The sequence below is a fragment of the Sabethes cyaneus genome, chromosome 3 (genome assembly GCF_943734655.1).
Source record: "Sabethes cyaneus chromosome 3, idSabCyanKW18_F2, whole genome shotgun sequence".
Taxonomy (NCBI): domain Eukaryota; kingdom Metazoa; phylum Arthropoda; class Insecta; order Diptera; family Culicidae; genus Sabethes; species Sabethes cyaneus.
Window position 1 is genome coordinate 169,420,176 of NC_071355.1, and position 7,731 is coordinate 169,427,906.

Below are 7,731 nucleotides of genomic sequence, written 5' to 3' on the forward strand. Positions count from 1 at the left end.
GTGACATCAGTTATGAAATTTTAATTAAAATACTTACAAAAGAAATGTAGATTATCCTTATTGAAATACGAGCATTCTCTAGGCACTGTGAGACTACTGGCAAACTAACCAGTACCAAACTAGATAACGATTCTTTACACTCCGCACACTGCGAATACTACTATCTTAATAGTAGTTTGGACAGAAATGTCTCAGCAAAAACGCTTTTATTATAATACATATATTTCAAAAGCATTGCTTTGCAAAAAAGTAGAAACAAAACTGAACCGAAAAGCACAAATTATAAGTTTACATATTTTTAGCACGCATGTGTCTTTATCAGTTGTAGCCCAATAGACATTCTTATTAATCGAAATAGAGAAGAGTTTTGCTTCAAACCGTAGAAAAAACTTTTTACATTTTTTTTTCTTATAAAGACCAAGCTAAATGGTTTCTTCTATGGTTTATGCAAACCTGTAACGGTTCGTCATTTTAACTATAAAGTACAAAGAGAACGCTAGTAATGCAACTACTGACTCTCAAATCTCGCTTCATAAATGAGAAATACGATGCCGGTTTTTTCTTACAATTTCTTAATAGTTCATAAATTACTAAAAAAATAAACGGTGTGTTATCTCGCCAATTTCGGAAAAAATACATTATTGTACGAATCACTAGGAACAGATAATCAATTTCCTTATTTTGTATAGTATAGTATTCCCACTACAGATCCGTATTATATGTACTTCGAAAAGAAGTAATAATAAAACCTACTGATGAGATAGAACAATTGAAAAATAGCAAATGGAACCAAACATAAGTTCTAGAGTTATAAGAGTTACTAACCGATTGAAGCCAGATACCAGATGAAATAATTGAAATATCTGAATAAACGAACTTTTTAAAACAGTGTCTGTGTTCTGTTTTTTGTACGAGTTTTATTGTGAAACAATCCGGGTCTTCCGCAGTACAGAAAAAGAACTAATAAACATTCTGAATTTTCAACCCTAAAACACGTCCCAAACAAAACTGTATAACAAACTGCCACATTTCAGTAGTTTAGTGCGCTCTGACCCTGACAAAGCTTTTGCTAACTCAACAAAAATAAAATCACACCGAGTAATTAAAATCGAAGATGAAAATGTTTAAATTTTATGAAAATCTTTGAATTGTTCGTCAAAATTAATTTGACGCAGTTCGATCGAGTGCAATTGAATGAAAATTAGAAAAAAAATCACATTGGTACAGGGATACCTCGCTTCAAGACAATTTATTTTTTTAAAAAAGTTGTCTTATGTCGAAATAGTCTTATATCGAAACATGATTTTTCTAAAAAAATTGCATTTAGCAGTCGCCAATTTTGCTCTGTGTTGTGTGAACACTGATACCCAAATTACTTTTGCCGCACGCAAAGCGGCGATACCTCGATAATTATAGATGTCCTTTTAAACGCATTTTTTATAAACCGGAAACAAAATATACGAACACCGTCAGAGACGAACTGTAAAGATGACAAAACAAAGCAAGTAAACCTATGCTGCATTTCTTGAGAAGAATAGCGGGTATCCCGTCCGATCCAACGAAGGTGGACGGCTTCATTTTGGAAATGGCTTTTTGGCTTATAGGATCGCTCACATTATTAACATTCAACGAAAGCCCGGAAAGCGGAACATAATTCGCAGCCAAGGAGATTTGGTCAGCTGACAGTGTCTCACATGACACTAAAATACACTGGAGAACCTCGGTATTGTAAAATGTGAGCTTCCTAGTTTAAATTGCGGTAACAGCAGTGTAACATAAACATCGATTTATTACAAATACAAGTCATGCTTTCATTCAGAGATTATTTAAATTAATAAAATAACATGAAAATTGTAACGTAACGAGAAGAAAAAATTCCATAAGCTACACCTATACGAGCGGTGCAGTGAAGTTCTGGATCGGCAGGACTACCCTATGGTGTATATAAGAATTAAACGAGGCATACCACAATAGTTCAAAATAATGGACGCAGTGGTAAGAGTACCCAACAGAAGAGGAAGGATGGTGTATATGGTTAAGCACTAAGTCTGTGACCGATAGTGATGTTTCCTTGTAAGTTGGTGTATTTGGGAAACTCTTCTCTTGCATGAACCAAACTAAATAGAGACGACTCGACTCCTATGGCATAGTAAATGGTTGGAAAATTCGAAAAATGTAGATATACGCCGAGCATCAGCAAACGGTTTTATCATGACAAAAACAGAAATGCGAATGGTTCAATTCGCTATAACTAATGAGCCACATACATTCACGGTTCATAGCATCGCTGAATATACGAATATCGTGTGCACGCCAAAAGAGTGGAATAACACCTTCTGCTGCTTCTAAAGTTACTAACACTACTTTAAACTAATCTCTTTTCATGGTGATACTACTTTGAATATTTTCCGGCTTTCTCGAGTATTCTAAGCCCGCTAAATCTGCCACACTCGATTTTCAATATTCAATTTTTCTGTTTCTGTTCTGTTTGCAGCACAAGGTGGGGCAGTTAGAGCCAAGTCTGTCCAGGGCTGAGATAAGGTGGTTGTGATAATGTTAAAAGAATCCGTGCGGATTACGCTAGCTCCATAATGTATTGGTGATTATGGATTAATGGGCGGAAGAAGAGTGACAGAACTTGGCTTGATATAATTGTGTGCTTGGTCAATATAGCATAAGATGGCTTGTACTTATCTTGTTTTCTCCTTCCTTTGTTTGTTTCCTCATCTTGTTCGTAGTCAATCTTAATTAAACCTGAAGCAGGCTCCACGCCGGCCGTCCTCTCCATCGTTGTCACCAGTGTGGTCATCTGTGGCTGGTCTCTTGCCTCCCCTCACGGCAACATTATTGTTGCCGTGAGAAGAAGCGATAGAGATCAGGCAGAAAAGAAAAGAGGAATTTTTTAGTCAACATGTTGATTGCAATTTTCAAGTTAGTAATATCACGAGAATTCTATGTCTGTCCATCACCTATGCTACTACCGACTAACTACTCGCTAGGCTGGACGCTACTCATCTCCCAAATACCCATGTCATCACGATTGACCCAGCGCTGTTCCACAACCTATGCTCATTAAAAGCCACAGCCGCCTCTTTATCTACCATCTTTGCAGTATTGTAGCTGATGGCGTAAATTTTCGAATATTTTGTGCGGAATATTATTCAAGAGCAATATTATCGCTCAGAACTATCGAAAAACTACTTGAACTTCCGAAAAATAGAGCAGATGCGATGTAATGGGGACTGGTACTCGCTCGTATTATTCCCGGTGGCATTAATTGCATATTTGTAGCGGTAGTCAACCGATTTGTCGGTATGCTCTTCAGACCGTGGTCAATTGAAATGATTCTGTAACTAAGAAGGGATGAGGTGGATCAAAAAGAACTTCACTTGGAGATATGTATATATGCCGTGTTAGGTCTTAAGTGCAAGCTGTCACTAAAGCAAGACTTAATAAGATGTTAACGACGTTGATAATTCTGTGAGGATGGTATTGAATCGAAAAATAAATCCTCATACCACGGCCATATATTATGTACTATGACCCCATTTTAGGAAGTGGAAATGATTGAGGACAGCCCTTCGCTATCGCTTGAATCAGCCAGAGAATCGAATACCTGTTTTTACTTGAAGAAGTTTTAACTCTAAAAAGATTTAGTTAGAAATGGAATTTCAGTTGAAGTCTGCCAGCATTGGGCAATGGACAGAACAAGATATATATCGAGGCTATAAATCTTTTCGAGTAATCCACTAAGTCCGACCGCGACGACAGCCGCAAGAATGGAGAGGAGCAGGCCGCCGGTAAGTTGCCACCGTTCGACTTGATGGACTCTCCGACAGAGGCTCATCAGCATTAGGAAGGCCCTTGGGAGACAAACAGCGTCATACATGATCATTTTATGTTGTTAGTTGAATACCGTTAACGCGGTTAGTCACAAGACATGCAAATCATTCTAATAAAGGAGGGAAATAAGAAAAAAAAAATTATAATTACATCCAAAACAATACAATAGAGGTGACAGTAACAGCAACGATAGCAATATTAGTAATAATAGTAATAGCATAGGAAACTGATACAGGAATCACAGCTACTGATTATAACTTCCTGCCCATTAATAATTGTAATTTGGCAGCATAGGTATAAGAAGAATTTCCGACTCATCATAGAACACTCAAACATATATTCATTCGTACCTATACACCCATGCACACTCATACATGCATACACATGTATACATGTACGTGTGTGTATATTTTTCAGTGCTGTGCTGTCCATAATCGCATAACAGCCACAAATTCTATGGCAATCTCATAGAAAATGTCTCGATTACGCAAATAAAGACATCACATCATTTTTGAACACTCGTTCGTTCTAACTAGCGATACATTTTAATTTTCATGAGTAAGTCAAAATCTCATGAATGGTGGGTAGGATTTGGTTTCAGTTTTCTAGAGAAATTTCTGTGCATACCAGCAATTCATCTAGGGAACCGAATAAGCCCTCCCGGTGCTTCGGCCCAAACGGATTGAATTTAAAATCAAATCCGTTCGATTTCGCTCCATTCCGCTTTACGAGACACATGCTACACATAAGCTAAATTATGCAATACTACATACTACACATATATCCAACTTAAACTATAAACATTCTACATGCGGAACTAAGTATTTTTAGGTCGTTTGGCCGAAGTACGCGTCAAACCACCTACCCATGGGAGGGATTTTCAATATTCAATTTTTGAACAAATTCCGATGTGCACGATGAGGTTATGTTCGTGATGAGATTCAAAGCCGAAGGATGCATTATTGGCGATGCAGGCGAATAGTGATGTTCTTGAGGGATGTTCATCGATTCAAATAAGTTTTTTTCGCGAATTCTCTAACCACTGTCTAATCGATAACGCAAGTTCTGAGAATCACTTGTACGACAACAATTTAAAATAAAATCGCCTTTACTGAGTCAAAACGCAATCGTAACCAGTCTCGAACAACATAAAACAACTTCCATACAACGCAATTGGATGTCATCTAAATAGGTAATATTTCGTAAATCTTATAAAATCGATATGCTCTTATGAACAGTTTATTGGGGTGTTTTTAGACATTATGGCATAATGTTAACAAAACAATTCAGAGTTCATCATTGGCTTCTGCCTAGCACCTGAAAAGTGTTTAAAAAATAAAAATTTAGAAAATGCCTTAGACAGACGAACAATTGTAAAATAGAAACAAAGTCAGATATGATATTTTTTTCAATAATATTCAACCAATGTAGGTAATGGATTCATTTTATTCATCATATAAACACTATTTAGCGTTACTACCCTCTTCAATACTATCAATACGTACCTTTAAATCAACTGCCGTGCATCATCATGCCGATACCATCATGCTGAAAATTGAAAAAAAGGTTGTAAAACACATGGCAAAACTAAGTGTTACACAAATTCTTATGAACGCATCAGTTACAATATGTTATCATAGATTTTCAATTAATGCAGGTAAGGTGATATTGCTTAACTCATCACGAATATGACAAAATCAATGCCGCGCTTAGCCGTAGCTCACTCGAAACACAACCTCCAAATAAATTTTATTTTTGTCAAAATCAAGTATTTAAAATTTTGATTAAATTAGGATGCTAATTTCTAACAGTGATCACTAGAAGGGTCTGTAAGACAACTGTTCGAAAGGCAATTACTAATAATCCAAATTTAACACTTAAATTTTGTTACGAAATATTCTTGAAGACTTGCATTTCAAAATAAAACTAACCAAAAGATGTGCTAACAGATGTTAATTGTAAAAAATTGAAAACTATAATTACCTTTGAGCAGCACGGTACTTCAGTTTGTTAAATGGCCGAAATATGTTAGCAAAAGCTAGTGGAACCAATATGCGACATCCAGAATTGTCAATGTATTTGCTCGTGCCTGTCGTTGGGTTTCGTGTTAAATTTTAACAACGTTTACCATCTGGAAATAGAAAACGCGCGTGTAAACCAATTTTTAATAAAAGCAAATCCATATCATCCATAATTTAAACTACTGTATTTCTTTAAATGTATCAATTACAGCTTTTAGATAAAGTTACCAGAAACTGGTCAAAAATTATCGACAGAAATTGTAAATGATTTGTTATTGTCCATCTCGAGACCACTTTCCTTTGTAAGTGTGCAGGTAAGCAGCTCTAGTCAGGACGTAAAAAAATACTAGTGAAAATCGTGCAATTACTTACCATTTATCTCAGTGCCACTTGTAACCATTTTGTATCAAAAGGGCAGCAATACCTGGAAATGCAGAAAAAGAAAATTAATCAGAATACTGTAAACGGCAATACATTTTGCCAATATATTGAGCTGTTGGTGCTGTTGCTCAAGTTTTGATGATTTGCTCTAGTAACATGAGCGAATCCGGATAGGATCTTTGATTGAGCGTGTTACTTTTGTCCATAACGGAGATCACTCAACCAAACCGAAGAAACAACAGTTGAGTGACTGACTAGAACAGGACTATTTTCTTGTAACTTTTTTAAAAGAACGTATCTGCAAATGTATACAAAATTTAATACAAAGCAATTGAGATTGTGTTTTTCTTTGCTAGCCCCGTACTGAATAAGTCGCATCAGTCGGTTCTTAGTGAAAAGCGACTGCCAGAACTGGTTACTTGACTTGAGCAATCTCAACATTTGCAAATATATCCTTTTAAATCAGTTCCCAAGATTTTCTTCTATATTAGTACTCACCTTGCACGCTTTGTGTTGCGGAATACTACACTCCAAACCCGTTTAGAAAGCTGGCATTCTGAAACGATAAAATTACTGTTTAGAATATAAATTCACATTATAACGAGTTGAATTTTTCTTCTTTTAATTACTTTCAGAAAGAATTTATTCAGCATTAATTCCTAAGACAGGGATAACTGAAAATTCTAAATTCATCATGAAAACAAACAATACAAAAAGAGCAACAATATTAGGTCATAAATTTTAATAGATTGGGAACATATTGAGTCTTGACCAACTAGTGATTGATTTGCAGAATTTGAATGTACTTTTCGGACCAAATATATTAATTGGTTAAACAAAAAACCAAGTCGTAACAAGAAAAAAATATAAGTAACAAAACTATGAAAGCATACATTTTAGAAAACCTAACAACTAATTACCTTCAGGATTACTTCCAGTGTTTAAATATGGCAGCTGAAAATTAAAAAAAGTCCAAAATTAACTATTTGACCATCTGAACTGAAGGGTAGACTTTATTGGAACATAAATGTTATCTGATTAGAACTAACAACATATAAACATTCAGCCTGGGACGGTACATCAATGTTCTAAATATATGAAATATCTTCATGTATAGAAAAAATTAAAAATATTAAAATATTGGCAATACAAACCTATGCGACTCGAAGCATTTCCAAATAACTCACGTACAGCAAGGTATGTTATTTTTTCGGTTGGATCAACGTTGATAAGCTAGAAAACAGAAAACCAAAATTAGTTTTACCAGATAAAACTTTCATCAACATTATAATTGCATCCGAATAATCAGATTAGAACTAACAACATATGAACATTCAGCCTGGGACGGTACATCAATGTTCTAAATATAAAGATATCATCATAGACAAGAAAAAAACCGTAGCTGGATTGATTACAACACTGACTCACCTTTGAAATGCCAGGCCCCTTCAAGTTCTTGGGTAGCTAGCCACCCATGCTAGTAGAT

General features: G+C 35.5%; 1 long non-coding RNA gene and 1 other non-coding gene across 2 annotated transcripts; both read right to left on the bottom strand.

The window, feature by feature from the left end:
- Positions 1-5,059: 5,059 nt before the first annotated feature.
- LOC128744277 (uncharacterized) lies at positions 5,060-7,369 on the bottom strand. The gene is made up of 6 exons (XR_008412379.1): positions 7,166-7,369; positions 6,744-6,801; positions 6,237-6,288; positions 5,827-5,974; positions 5,349-5,391; positions 5,060-5,160 (listed from the first exon to the last, which is right to left on the bottom strand). It is a non-coding gene; the product is annotated as an uncharacterized LOC128744277 (long non-coding RNA).
- LOC128744865 (small nucleolar RNA R38) lies at positions 6,871-6,949 on the bottom strand. The gene has a single exon (XR_008412480.1). It is a non-coding gene; the product is annotated as a small nucleolar RNA R38 (small nucleolar RNA).
- Positions 7,370-7,731: the final 362 nt, after the last annotated feature.